The sequence below is a fragment of the Ambystoma mexicanum genome, chromosome 10 (assembly GCF_040938575.1).
Source record: "Ambystoma mexicanum isolate Mex_15411 chromosome 10, UKY_AmexF1_1, whole genome shotgun sequence".
NCBI classification, from domain to species: domain Eukaryota; kingdom Metazoa; phylum Chordata; class Amphibia; order Caudata; family Ambystomatidae; genus Ambystoma; species Ambystoma mexicanum.
In genome coordinates, this window is record NC_090932.1 from 1,401,606,871 (window position 1) to 1,401,621,178 (window position 14,308).

Sequence of the window (14,308 nt, forward strand, 5' to 3'; positions counted from 1 at the left end):
GTACTTGGCTCATGATTGTCATCCTGTACCTATCACCACCCACTGCAGCCAATCCATGGTGTTCCGAAGCATGACTGATTACAAATATTTCACTACATTCCCAGTCCCTCTGCTGGTGTTTGCATCTCCAACTACCCTGGGTGCATGCCTGCCTGTTGGTGTCTGAGATGTCAATGTGTTGCCTCCTTCTTATGCAGATGTGAGAGATTCTCCACTGCTTCGTTCTACTTAGCCAACATTAAATCTCTGAATAGTGGGTACCCTGAAATGGACATCCCCCTTCTTACTCACACACCCTTCCTCACACATCCTTCCACCCTGCTCAGTTTACTCTCACATTCACAATGGAGACACTTTAGTGTCAGAATTGGGACATCCATAGGCTTTACAACCTAAACACCAACAGCTTACTTTTTCATCTTGGAACATAATGTAGCCAAAGAACCCAGGCCAAGTTCTGATTGCATTTCTGTATGGAACGTGCCACCTGATCCACCTGGGATCAGGAAGGGCACCAAGATCAAATATCAGTTATCACTGTCGTTTACCGAGTGTGTTTCACAGTGTTGAGAAACTGAAAATATAAACTGTGATTTTCCCGAACAAAATACATGTCAGGATGGCTTTCTCCTTAAATAGGTCTTGGTCCGTTCCTCCAGAGGAAACTTTCTTGTCCAATCTAGGCCCTCAAGGCTTCAGAAACAATTTTCCTAGTACAATCAGTTAAAGAGGGGTTTCCTCACAATTTTCCTAGTACAATCAGTTAAAGAGGGGTTTCCTCACCCCTTCTTGACATTGCAGGTTTTTAAAGTGGCGTGAACTCTTTTTCTTCTCCACCTGATCTAGTTGCAGGCTTTCCACGGTCCTGTATCCCATTGATCACTCTGTTAAATACTATGCTGAGCAGGTGGGATAGTGGTACCAGCCGGCAGGGAGAGTTGACCATGGGTCCTACGGGTCTGCTGGGCTTCCCTATGGTCTTTCTTTCCCCACCTCTAGAAGTTAAAAATAAACTCCCTGCCCCCAGTTCAAACCTCCTCCCACAATCCGGTTCTCCCTACAGCCAACTGGGCATGGCGGGACCTGCCTGCTCTTACTAGCTCTCCTGGTCCCTGTCCTCTTTGCATGATGTTCCTGTCTTCCCCTTTCCTCAATTTCTTGATGTTATTCCTGCCACCTTTATTCCAACTGCCGCCCCTTCCTTGTGATGTTCTCTCCTCACTGTCTGTTTTTTCCCTGATTTTACATCCTCCATGTCAGTACCACTCAGTGGTGTTACCAACTTGTTCTTCTCCTTGCATCCTGGCATTCTCTTCTGCACCAGGTCTAATATTGCTCTCTCCTCCTTTTGCCACCATCCGTCCACTGATGTGACCTCCTCTTCTATTCTCTCAATTCTCACCACTTCTTCCTTTCCATGTCTCCCTCTATTGTTATCACATCCTGTCAACTCTCACCCTCTGGTGTAATTTCCTCCTCCTTGAATTGTCTGTGGATATATAAGTGCCTGGTGTGATCCTGACACCAGTGTAGGGTTCAGTAATTGCATTTGCAGTGACAGACCTTAAAAGCCCCATTACTAAAATTGTAATTGTAATAATTTCAACCTCTGAATGAGTTTCTAGCTTGTGCGGATCAATGCTGCCAGGGTCTGAAAAGATCCCTGGCAGCTTCGTGCTTTCCATCATATTGGCCTGTGACAGACAAGAACAGGCACAGGTAATGAGTTTCAGATCTGCAGATCAAAGCTTGTCCCATTTCGAATGACAGTGTACTTTGGGTCGTGGTAGCTACTAATGCAGCATGCCCTCAATGCTTTCTGCAAGAGGACAGATTCACTTTTGTAACTCTGTCCACTCATGCCCACCGATGCAATGCAGGTGATTGCCACTTGTGTGTGCTCAGAGTACAGACAAGTTGCCATTTTTTGTGACTCAACCCCCAAATGTTTACTCTAAATGATACAATTAGACACTACACAGAGAATATCACCAAGTGCAGGCCAAGACATTTCACCCACAACAGTAATTGTTCTAATCAAACCCTAGAAAAGTTAGTTCATCCTGCACACCATCCCAGTCAAGCATTTGCAGCAGAAACCCAGCAGACAAACCTCCAGGTCCTTCAAGAAGTTCTCGGGTCAAAGCTCTCACAGAAGACCTGGCCAACCTCCACCTCAAATGGACCGAACACTCCCAACTGAACTGCGACTCATTACTGGAAGCATTCACTGCCACCCTCTCAGCCTCCATCGACCGTCACGTACCTCTGAAACAACGCACCTGCAAACCGAAACCATCAGAACCCTGGTACACACAAGAACTCAACTTCAGCAAAATAGTCATCAGGAAACAAGAGAAAACCTGGCACCGCTCCAAGACCGCATCCGACCTGGCGCTCCTCAAGGAACTCCAAGCAACCCGCCGACAACTAATCAACAAAGCCAAAGCCTCCTACTATCAGAAAAGCATAACGGGGGGTGCTGCTGAGCAGCAAGAAAGATAGTGGCCTGAGTCGGAGAACTGGCCCAACATGATCCTGTTTAAACGCCAATCCTCCTCTGTGCCACATATCTGAGCGCAGCCTACGTGAGGAGGAAGCCCTGCTGTGTGGCGATCAGTGCCACATATGGTGAATCGGGACGGTGTGCCCGGCATGATACTGCCTGCCACGCTTCATTGTATCCGTGCAGTGCTTCGCTCCTAAGGAATATTCATATGAATGCCCATGGCTGTTTGCTTCGAGTTCCCATTTTGCTGACTCAGTTGTTATTGATCTTCCACTGCCACACTCTCTTGGGACTACCGGGATTGCAAGGAGTGTGCTCTCGTACCATCGCTGTACTGGGGCGTATTTTCGGGTACAACACTGCACTTCATGATCATTGATTGGGTCCTCGTGGCACTACTTTGTCACTTCTTGCCTGTCGTGGTTTGATTGCTCCCAATGGCCATTTAACACTAAGGGCAATCAGAGGACTAGGAGCAGAATTCTTTCAAAAGAAAATAACAGTCTACAAACCAAAGAGACCCCTCTGATCCAGCAACGAAATCCGCCTAGAACTAAAAGCATACCTTAAGAAAAAACTTGGAGGCACCTCTTTCTACCACTTAGCCGCAAAAACCTGGAACAACATCCCAAAAGAGATAAGAAACACGGAAGATCACCACAAATTCAGGAAATTACTAAAAACCTGACTCTTCAAGACCACAGACCCAAACTGAAATCCGAAACAGAGAAAAAGGATGACTAAACTGATAAGGACACAAACAGCCCCAGAACCGACAGGGAAGCTGCCGCAGTACCGGGACGGATGACACCAGATAGGCAGGTGACAGCCATGGAGACGGAGTCAACCACCCCAGACAATCCCACCAACAACCTCACTCCCCTCCTCCCCCTCAGTTGCCACCAGGTACCAAATGTCAATTGAATTGTCAAGATACTGACAATCACCACACTAGCTGAGTGGTGGACATTGGCAGGCGCTCTGGCCACAGGAGTAGGAAGGGAGGACCAGTGGGGTTGGGAGGGAGGTTGGTTGAGGTGGGGGACAGATGTGAAAGGGACATTGAATGCAAGATGAGGCCAGATCAGATCAGTGGCGCATCAGGAGAGACTACACAAGCCCAGCACCTCAATTCAGGATATGAGATGCCAACTAAGCAATTCCACTTACAATTTCCCCCTCTGCACACACCTCTCAAACTCCAAACCAAACACAACCACAAATCTACAGCACAACAAACCACACAAACTTCACTACATTAAAACAACACAACAAAAAACACACATAGACTTCCACAACAGTACACAACGACTACCGGCCGCAAACACCCCAGGCCCAGCCAACGGACCCACCGGGCTGAGGCCGCCAACAGCACATCACTGCTCTCTTGCACTTTTCCTACTTTCTCCCACTAACTCACCCTCCCTCCCTTTTTCAGAGCCGCCAGTGCGCCAGGGTACCACTCCGGTGATGATAGTGCACGGTACAAATATCCTTTAACATTAACATTAACATTTAAGACACATTGGACCTTTTACATGTGCATGGCATGCCCATGATACATGTGCTGATGATATGTCGCTGTGCCAGTGCTCCAGGGTCCTGCTGGCCATTTGTGGTGGAAGACTGATTGATACTTGGATGTTTGCTGACCCATGCAGGTGTGCCTTCGACACTAAAAACACACTCTGTGGGCCCATCCTCTCGGTATGTTGCATATGCGTTGTGTGGACAAGAAACTACTACGCACACTGATTGAAACTGGATGATATTGTCCTCGTAGACATCATGAACATGTCATTCTGAATACCACCTGGGGGTAAACACATAGGAGGTCATTACGACCCAGGCGGTAAGTACACCAACTTTACCACCATGGTGTAAACTATGTTTACACCATGGTGGATGGCGGATTTACCGCCCCATTCCAAGGTAAGTGGAGCGGTAAATCCCCATTTCCCATTTACCCTTCCCCATTCCCATTTTTGCCCCATAGGGCATAATGGGAGTGGGGAAGGCGCTAATTACGGCACCGTAAATTACGGTGCCGTAATTAGCACCAAGGCGGTTTAGCGCCATGGATTTTAACGCCTGCTAAAAGCAGCCGTTAAAATTGGAATCAGGCGTTAAGGGTTAACGACGGCGTTAACCCTTACCGCCTGGGTCGTAATGACCTCCATAGTCTACACATTCTCCCGCAGCTTTCAACATTCAATACCAGACCAATGCTCGGTATCTGGGATTGACATATCCGTGCACAGATGGTGGCGTGGTGGTTCGCCTCCCCTGTTGAAGACACGGACACTGCACCCTACTGTGACTGGTCTCTTCGACTGCAGCCGACTTTAGGCTGAATCTCCAACATTCATATCTGTGTCCATACTTTGGACTTGGAGTACACCGCCTAGTGAATTGAGAGGCTACTCTAGCCACTAACTTATTTCATCTGCACCCATCAAACCCGAGTGGTCTAGAAGCCCTGATACTCGGATTGCTTGGCTCTCTAGAGCATTGGTTACTACCGACGACTGCAACAGGTGTGGTGTCATGACGAAAGGAGCTGGCAAAACACACTAACCCATGAATTCATTCACCAATACTCTGACAAAAACATCTGGGTCTGAAACCCCTGCTTCCAATTGAGATATTGGTACGACCTCAGGAGATGCTCATGATGATCACTTGCTAGTGGCGATGCAAAATGGCTTTATGTCAGTTACTGTGAAATTGGATGATATTGTGGCTACCATAGGTTCATTGAAATCCAGATCGGAAAAAGAAAGTGGCCGCATTTCTGAGGCAGAGACCAGGATCGGGGTGACAGAAGACAAGTTCAATCGACATGATAATAACATAACAAATTGAAACATGGAAGTGAACAAAATCCACAGTAAGTGCGATGATCTTGAGTCACGCTTGCGGCAAAATAATGTTTGCATTTTTGGTGTCCCCAAGGCAACATGTAAGGGTCCTGTGGAGACATTTGTTGAGGAATTATTGAAAACACTGTTTGGTACTGCAAAATTCTCTCCACATTTTTTGGTCGAGCGGGCACATTGCACTTTGGTGCCTGTGCCTAGCCAAGGGGCTCACCCCTGCACCATCATTGCAAATTTACTTAACTACCTGGATAGAGACCTTATTCTTTAGATCTCCAGGGAACAAGGCATGCTTTGTTATGAGTCCCACAATATTCACATTTATCTGGATTTTGCTGCTAATGTACAGGCTCTACGGAAATCACATGACTGAGTTAAAAAGCTTTTATGAGCCAGCCATGTTCCATTTGCCCTTATGTTCCCGGCCTAATTGCGGATACAATATGGAGGTTGTGCACATTTCTTCGAGAATGTATTAAAGGCCACTGCATTTATAGATGCATTAATCCCTCTTCCGCAACAAGACCATAATCACAATCACAATACTCAACCACAAAACAATGGGTTGTATGATGACGTGGGTGACTGAGCTGCACCAGCCATGGCTGGAGTCTGCTTACAACACAAATGTGTAGTAGCATACAACACTGTTATATACTGGGCACAGTCACTCTCCTGATGGTCGTCGTATGGTCATCATGGCTGTTCACAACACTCCACAGGGGGTCTCCATAGTTGTTATTGGGACACATCATCAAGTTGGGGATAGTGATGAGGGAGTTTTAGGTGGTATTCATCAAGAGTGGGCAATGGCGATGAATTTGGGAATCAAACGTTGGGTGTTCTGGGTAGGAATGAAGTTGAGTTATGTTTTGAAAATGAGCAGACATGTTGTTTGACAAACGTGAGAATAGAACTGCGTGCAGACTTGAAATTGGCTGCTGCAAAAGGGAAAGGACCAGAAAACAGTCCTTCTCTGCCTATACCCTAAGACTATGGAACCTCCTCCCTGTCAGCATCAAACGCTCCTACAATTCAGAAAAGAACTTAAGACCAGTGGTATAAGTGTACCAACAAAAAGTAGTGGAACTGTGCCCTGGGCGGGGGCAACATGCAACACACTTTTCAAGGCTTGCAGTCATGCTGCTTGACAGCCAATTTAGTTGAAACAGATTTCAGTTTAGCTTTGACTGGTATTGGGTGGTAAAGTGTAGAAATGAGTGTTAACTTCACAAAAATCTTCACAAAAAACAGTTCCGTAATGGGGAAAATTGTTGCAAAAAGTAGTGAAACTGTTAACATTAAAAACTAAAAGTAGTTGGACTCCTCTCCCGACCGTTCCCGCTCACTTCGACCACTGCTTAAGACCCACCATTTCAAGGAGTCCCTCCTCGTAAATACCTGTATCTGTATTGTTGTATACCTCTGTAAAGTGCTCTGTTGCTTCTCGAAGCTAGGTCGGCACTCAATAAATACAATAATAATAATATTCTGCGGATGTCTCAAACACCACAATCTTGAAATTAGAGCAGACAATTGTGGAAAATAGTCCTATTAAGAACTATACAAAGTATACGAAAAGAAGTAGTGGAACTATGTTCCCTACTGTCCTGCACCCACTCCCCACAAACCCCATCACCATGCCCCCTCCCACACACACACAAACCCCCAGACACATGCAGCTGCTTTTTAACGACACATTGAGTGTAATTTTCAACTTCTTCCTACACTTTCATTTGAAAACGAAACCGTTCCAGAACAGTGGGCCTCATTCCGAGTCTGGCGCTAACCAATGGCGCTATTAGCGCCTTGGTCGGCGCCGGACCCGTACCGGCACCACCCTGGTGGAATGGGAAATTACCGCCCTATTCCGAGTTGACCAGGGCGGTAATTTCCCATTCCCCAGGGCTCTTCCCCATTCCCAAATGAGCCCCCATAGGGCTCAATGGGAATGGGGAAATTGCAAATAACGGTGACCGTACTTTACGGTCACCGTTATTGGCTTAAAAGCCCCTTTGCGCCCTCGTTCCTAACGCCTGCTAAAAGCTGGCGTTAAGAACGAGGGCGCCAAGGGAACTCGGAATGTGGCGGTAAGGGATTATCGGCACCGGTCTCGTTAACGGTGACCGGTATCCCTTACCGCCATACTCGGAATGAGGCCCAGTGTCTTTTAATAATAAAAGTATAGGAACAGTAAAACTTAATTTAAAATGTAGAGGAGCAGAGTTGGGACAGAGCTGGAAAGCAGTCGTTGCAGTCTGTGCGGGCCAGTGCAAGTCGTGGATATGGAGGTAACGCGCGGTGCCACTCCTAAGTATTGGGGTGGTAACAGTCTGCCTTTGATTGGACGGATTGCTGCTGTTTGCTGTCGTCGCCAGAGTGTGATTGTTGGGGCTGAGGCATTTTCTTTCATAGCCCGGCCACTATCTTGTCGGCTAACACTGTATTGCATTTTCTTGCATTTTCCCGACTTTTAACTTGTGTTTTTGCTCATTCGTTTATCTTTAGAAGGACTATTTTTTTAAATCAAAGCTACGTATGGATTTGGCCTGGGATTTTCGTTTTTTTTTTTTTTATACTTTATGCTGTCTGGAATTGCAGCGTCGGTGATTGATTGATTGTGGCTAATTGATTGACTTTTTTTATTTCTTCTTCCTTGTCTGTTGGTGAGACCCCCAGTGACTATGCATAGTGTTAACGATGCGGAAAGGCCTGAGGAGCCAAATGGGTTTGTTCCCGTTGGAATCAAATGTATTAATTGTTCCAGAGTCAACGAATAATTCTCATATGGAAATTAATCCGAGGTTGGGGGTAAACATGATTCCACCTAGGAAGCCGCAGGGTGTAGGTAGCTCACCCCCTCTTTCTTGTAATTTGATGGACAAACTGGTGGAAAACTATATCCCCCCCGGTGATGGTCAGGAGCGGATACCTGATGGTTCAGTTCATATGGGCCATTTATGTGACAGTGATTTAATTGGCCTGCTGACGACAAAACAAGCATGTATTGGGAAACCAAGGCCTATGAATCAAGCCTTTACCAAGCCTCCGATTGATGGTCAAGAATTATTGACTCTTATTTTGCTAAATCAATTGGAACTACCAACAAGATAAAGGACCTCATTCCGAGTCTGGCGCTAACCAATGGCGCTATTAGCGCCTTGGTCGGCGCCGGACCCGTACCGGCACCGCCCTGGTGGAATGGGAAATTACCGCCCTATTCTGAGTTGACCAGGGCGGTAATTTCCCATTGCTCAGGGCTCTTCCCCATTCCCAAAAGAGCCCCCTTAGGGCTCAATGGGAATGGGGAAATTGCAAATAACGGTGACCGTACTTTACGGTCACCGTTATTGGCTTAAAAGCCCCTTTGCGCCCTCGTTCCTAACGCCTGCTAAAAGCAGGCGTTAAGGACGAGGGCACAAAGGGAACTCGGAATGTGGCGGTAAGGGATTACCGGCACCGGTCTCGTTAACGGTGACCGATATCCCTTACCGCCATACTCGGAATGAGGCCCAAAGTCTGTTGCACCAACTACAGGCACATCATTTATTGAGCACTCTATTATGCTGAATAAGAATTGTACTGTTGACTTTAGGGAGATACATGACCTAAGTATCATTGAATTTGCAGAAACAGCGTTGGGAGGCCGAGGCGGTGCAGGTTTGGATGGGCAGCCTATGAATGTAATTCAGAAAACCTATGATGCTTCAATTACAAATTCTCCTACTGTATTGACACATTTTATGGCAAACGAGGATGTAAATGCTGAAAAGGATATCCGATCTCCACAAGTAAAGGGCCTGGAGGCGTCGGGAGAGACTGGTTTGCATCACACCTTCAGGGAGGTTGATGAGTGAATATGTTTAACACATCCCACATTGAATATGGTTCTCAGTTAATTTGTAAACTTGTATCACAACATCTGGCACAAACTAAAAGAACACAATTTAATGCTAGTGGTATTAAACGACAAACTGGAGCACTTGGGTATGGGTAATCGTTCTATACATTTAATTCCAGTTTCACAACAGTTAAGGACGGGGTAGACTGGGCATATGCAATCAAATGGGGTAATCAATATGGATCCTATAGTAATTAGTGATGCCTCTATTAATGCCACTGAGGCTATTATTTCTGGCTCGAGTAAAATCAAAGGGGTAGAAATACTGAGCCAGAATTCTCCCAATGTTAAAACCACTATCACTTTGACGATTTTGTTAATACAATTGGTGGCGGATAGCTTAGAATATTCCAATACCACTGCATGAGGGCAACGTTCAGTGCTAGATGGCCACTATTTCCTGACAAACTGCCCTCTCACGAATGTCTGAGGGCCATGACCTCCGGGAATGGGCCCAGTTTATCCAAATTGTATGCAATGATACAAACACATGCCCCTTCCTTAAATACAGACAAAGCTACATGGGAGGAAGACATGGGGATAAAGATAACTGCAGAGAAATGGCTCAAATACTGCCAGCTGTCCAAATCCATATCATTAAATGCTGGCCTCAACCTGATCCAATTCAAGATCTTAAATAAATGTTACGCTCACCTGGTTCCCACGGGGGCGTCGACCGGAACTGGGCCGCTGTTGTTTCCACCAGCGTGACGTGTAGCGCCGAGATGACTGACTGGACTGGCCCGCTCAGCCTAGTTTGTCTGGCTCGCAGGAATATTCTTCTGCAAAGGAGAAGAGGAATTAACCACCCGTGGAATTGAGTGTCAACCCACCTTCCCCACTCCCGTTGTCTTCCCACAGATCACTCTTGATGTCCCCTCCTTAGTCTCACCTGATGGTTTGGAAGGATGAGCTCTCCATCCTGCGTCGACCGCAGGGGCGCGTTGATGACCAGTTACTTCACTGGCGTAGAGGAATTGGTGAGTTCCAGTATTGACTCTAAAGTCCAATTGTTCATAAGAGTTCAAATGTCTGATCTTCACTCTGTCCGATTCCTTGCAGGTTGCCGATTAATCCACTCGAAGATTTCCAAATGGCAATTGGTAAGATTCAGGTAAGTCTATTGTGGTTTTCCCCTTAGAGGCCGGGGTACGGCGATGAAGCAGAGTTGACTGCGCCGACCCGAGATGAGGTGAGTACCCCCGTGGTAAATCAGGTAAGTCCTTGGGGGTAGCTTGTATAGCCTTAGAGAGTCCCCTTGCTCACCTTGCTGTCTTTGTCTCCTTAGGCGTCGGAGGGCGGCCGCGAGATGGAGAGAGCGTGATGGAATGCTGAAGTACCGCCAAGCAGGTGAGTTCAGCGCGGCGCCGTAGGAATGCGAAGCGATGCTTCAAAGACTTCTGTCTTTCAGCTCCGTGGCGAAATGGATCAGGATTCAGGTAATGATTAAAGTTAAAACTCCTGTTCTAACCTTTATCCTTCTTTTCTTCTTGTTTCAGGAGTCCCAGGACTGAAGCAGGCGTGGCTGAAGACTGGAGCTGCTGAAAACACGGTGAGCGTTACGCTGCAGCAAGCAGAATAATGCGAAGCACGTGTGGCTGTCCGGGCGTGGTTTAAATAGCCTTGGAAGAAGATCCAGGTAAGTATTCTTCCACAGCCCCACCCAAGTAACAAAATAGTCCCTTCAGTAAAATAGTCCCTCCTAAGCCTCATTTGGCTTGAGTCTTCGTGCAGCATGGTCTGCCTCAGGTGAGTATGCAGCATGGTCTGCTTCAGGTAAGTTATCAATAATGAGCCTGGCGCCCATGGCGCCAGGACTGACTTTATCTTTATGAGCCTGGCGCCATAGGCGCCAGGACTGCACCCAAACAGCCCCTAACTGGGGCTTTTGGGCATGCTCCAAGTGGCATGATGCCTGCTTCCGGGGCTGCTGGGCCTGGTCTGGTCTTCCGGGGGCAGGCATCATGACAATAAACTACACTACACACCGGCCAAGATGGCTAAATTCTCCGAACACTGCACTGGGAATTGTCAGAAATGTGGTGATTCACAAGCGGACTTGCTTCATACATATTGGGCTTGCCCACTGGTCACTGAGTTTTGGAGAGGACAGCTGAGATTATTGAGGAGATAACGCAAGTTCCCGCCTTTCTCGTCCCCCAGAAATACTTGTTTGGAGACATTGGGAAAGCAACAGAAACTGCAAGAAGATTGTTTAATGCATCTTGTGGGAAAGCGGAAAAATGTATACTGCAGAATTGGAAAAGCCCTCACGCACCACAGATTGAACACATTCTCAAAGAACTAACATATGTTAATGAATGCGAGGAACAATATGGAATGACACTGCCCAGGACAAATCATCCTAAAGACATTTGGGCCCCATTCAGAATGTACCTATGTGACATGATACCCTGTGTCGAGATCTCGCCCATGCCATTATCAAGATTATGTACAACAAGATCATACATTGCTGTTGATAATGCCTATTCCATTTGTAATTCATTTAATTGTGCTGTGTGCAGACGACATGACCAACAATGAATAAAGTATTAAAAAAAACCTATTTCTTTGGAAAAAAGGCGGAGAACAACCATTTTGTAAGCCATTTGAGGTTGCCTCTTTTGGCACTGACCAGCAAAAGGGGAAAACAATAAAAGGTCAACGGGATGTAAACTGCCCCCTATTTTGCTTTAATGGCAATATGTCCACTAAAAAGCCCAGGTAATTACCTTTGTCCCTGTGTAAATTAGCACAGGAGCATCCACTGTGGTACAACAAATGAATAAGCAGGGGATAAATAAAAAATGTGTATCAATAAGGGTGCCACCGGTGGTTGAGGAACGGGCAGGGAAGGTGATGGTAACACGAAACAATTAGTGTAATGTTGAGACATTGCAGTGCAGGATGTCTCCTTTTCAACCCTGTGGTAAGGAGGGTACAACTCAGCTTATTAAAGATTCTACAACTCAGACTAGGACAGTACCTATGGGTGAAGTAACATCATGGGTCGGGGCAATTAGCATTATACATGATGAGATAAAGATGCCCAGTGGGGGTATCCCCAAGGGCAGGGCAACCAAGAAGTGAAGATGAGTGTGGCCCATGAAACAGTGTATGTGCCAAAGAAGGACCCAATGGGATGCCTACAAGGCAGTGGGTTGCCTAAAGTTGTACAAACGGCATCCCAGGGGAACACTGATGGAATTATGCTTATGCCCACGACTCAGGCTGGGGAGAGTCTGTCTAACTTTGCCCGATTCCTGATCCAGCAGGAGGGCGTAGCACAGTTGGTACAATTTAATAATATCTTTAGCTTGTGGGAGCATATGTTTGATCCTAGCAATCCCCACATAATAGAAAATGCCACTAATGATTTGAAGTCGGCCAGGGAAATTCTATTAAAGATCGTGTCTTTTGGGGCCAACAAAAACAACAATGTTTGCAGAATCTACCTCAAAATGTATACCCAACCCTAAATTGGGGGGGTCAAGCAATTGTTGGACAAATTATATAGGTGTAAGGTAAAGAATGTGGGGGATGGGTAAAACGGTGGAGGTGGATTGTTAAAACCAAACCCTATAGTTTGTTTCGCCAAACAAAGGGTAGTGATGTTGGGTGGGGTGGCACAGGTTTGAATAAAAAGGATAATAGAGCCGGTAAGGCTTCGTTTATATCCTCCATTAGTAGAAAAAGTAACAACCGGCCTAAACTCTGCATGAGTATCCTTTTGGGTACTGTCTTCTTGAACAGGGGGAATCATTTTACTATTTTTGTGGGAAGTCCAACATTGAGCATATTGTCATCAGTCAATTTTGACCGAGTGGCATTGCCGAATCGAGCAGACACAAATAGCTGCCTTCTTTATTTTGGATCGCAACCAGTGAAAGAGCTGGTTTTCTCTGAAAGACAAAAATTGAAAGAGCTGGGATTTGATATTCAATACATGTCCGAAATGGAAACTAAAGGCTGGAATTTGTCGGGGTGAGGGGGGATTCAAATAGTGGTTAATCCTAATCATCCTGGCTCAAGATCTATTAACCTAGTCGGGGAGCAAGAGGATGTTAATAGGTCCAATTGCGACTTAGTCACATCGGCTCTGTGGAAAAAACAAATCTCATAGTGACCGTAGGCTAGAGGAGTGGGGTTCTCAAGAAGTATTTATGAATGCTGTCTCCTGGAATCAAAACCTGTTTGGTAATATTGGGGCAATGAAAGCATTAAAACAGGGTAACATTATTTTACTCCAGGAGACATGGTTATTGAATGCTTTTCTCCACGACGGCTACCAGGTGTTTTCACAGTCCGCTAAACCCAATAGGGGGGGAGAGCGTCGGGGGGGAGTAGGCTACTCATTGCAGGGGGGGCTTCCCTGGGCTTGAGGGCGGTTCTACTCACAAATTTCCCATTTAGGGCAATGGCAGTTGCTTTGACAACTGCCGATTTACATAAGAACCTGTGAATTGTTAATGTTTATTGGCATAGTGGAGTTGCAGAATTGCATGGTTCCTAGGATGTTATCTCGCAGTGTATCAATGCATGGGTTAACTCTTTGCCTGAAGGAAGAATTATTATTGCAGGAGACTTTAATTCAAACTGCATTCTCCCAGAAACATGAAAGGGTCATTGGGATGTGACTGGAGATATGATATCTAAGGAACCCAAGGTACAAAATGGCTGTTTATGGTGGTCTACTATGGAGGCCATGGGACTGATTCCGATTAATAGAATTGTCCAGGGGGAGGCACGGGTACAACCAACCTGGCAGCGGGGGCTGAGTTCCTCGACTTTAGCCTACATTTCTGTAGATTCCTATCTATTAAACTGTTGCATGGAATTTACAGTAGAATTGAAGAACTGGAGTGATCATGCGATGTCGAATGCCACATTTTATTGTTTGATTGAGTCAAGGCCACGTAACAGAATGCCGCCGGTGGAAATTAATTGTGCAGGGAATGCTATTCAATGGTCTAATCGAACTATTGAGATCTTGAACACTGAGTTGGACCTCACCTTTTG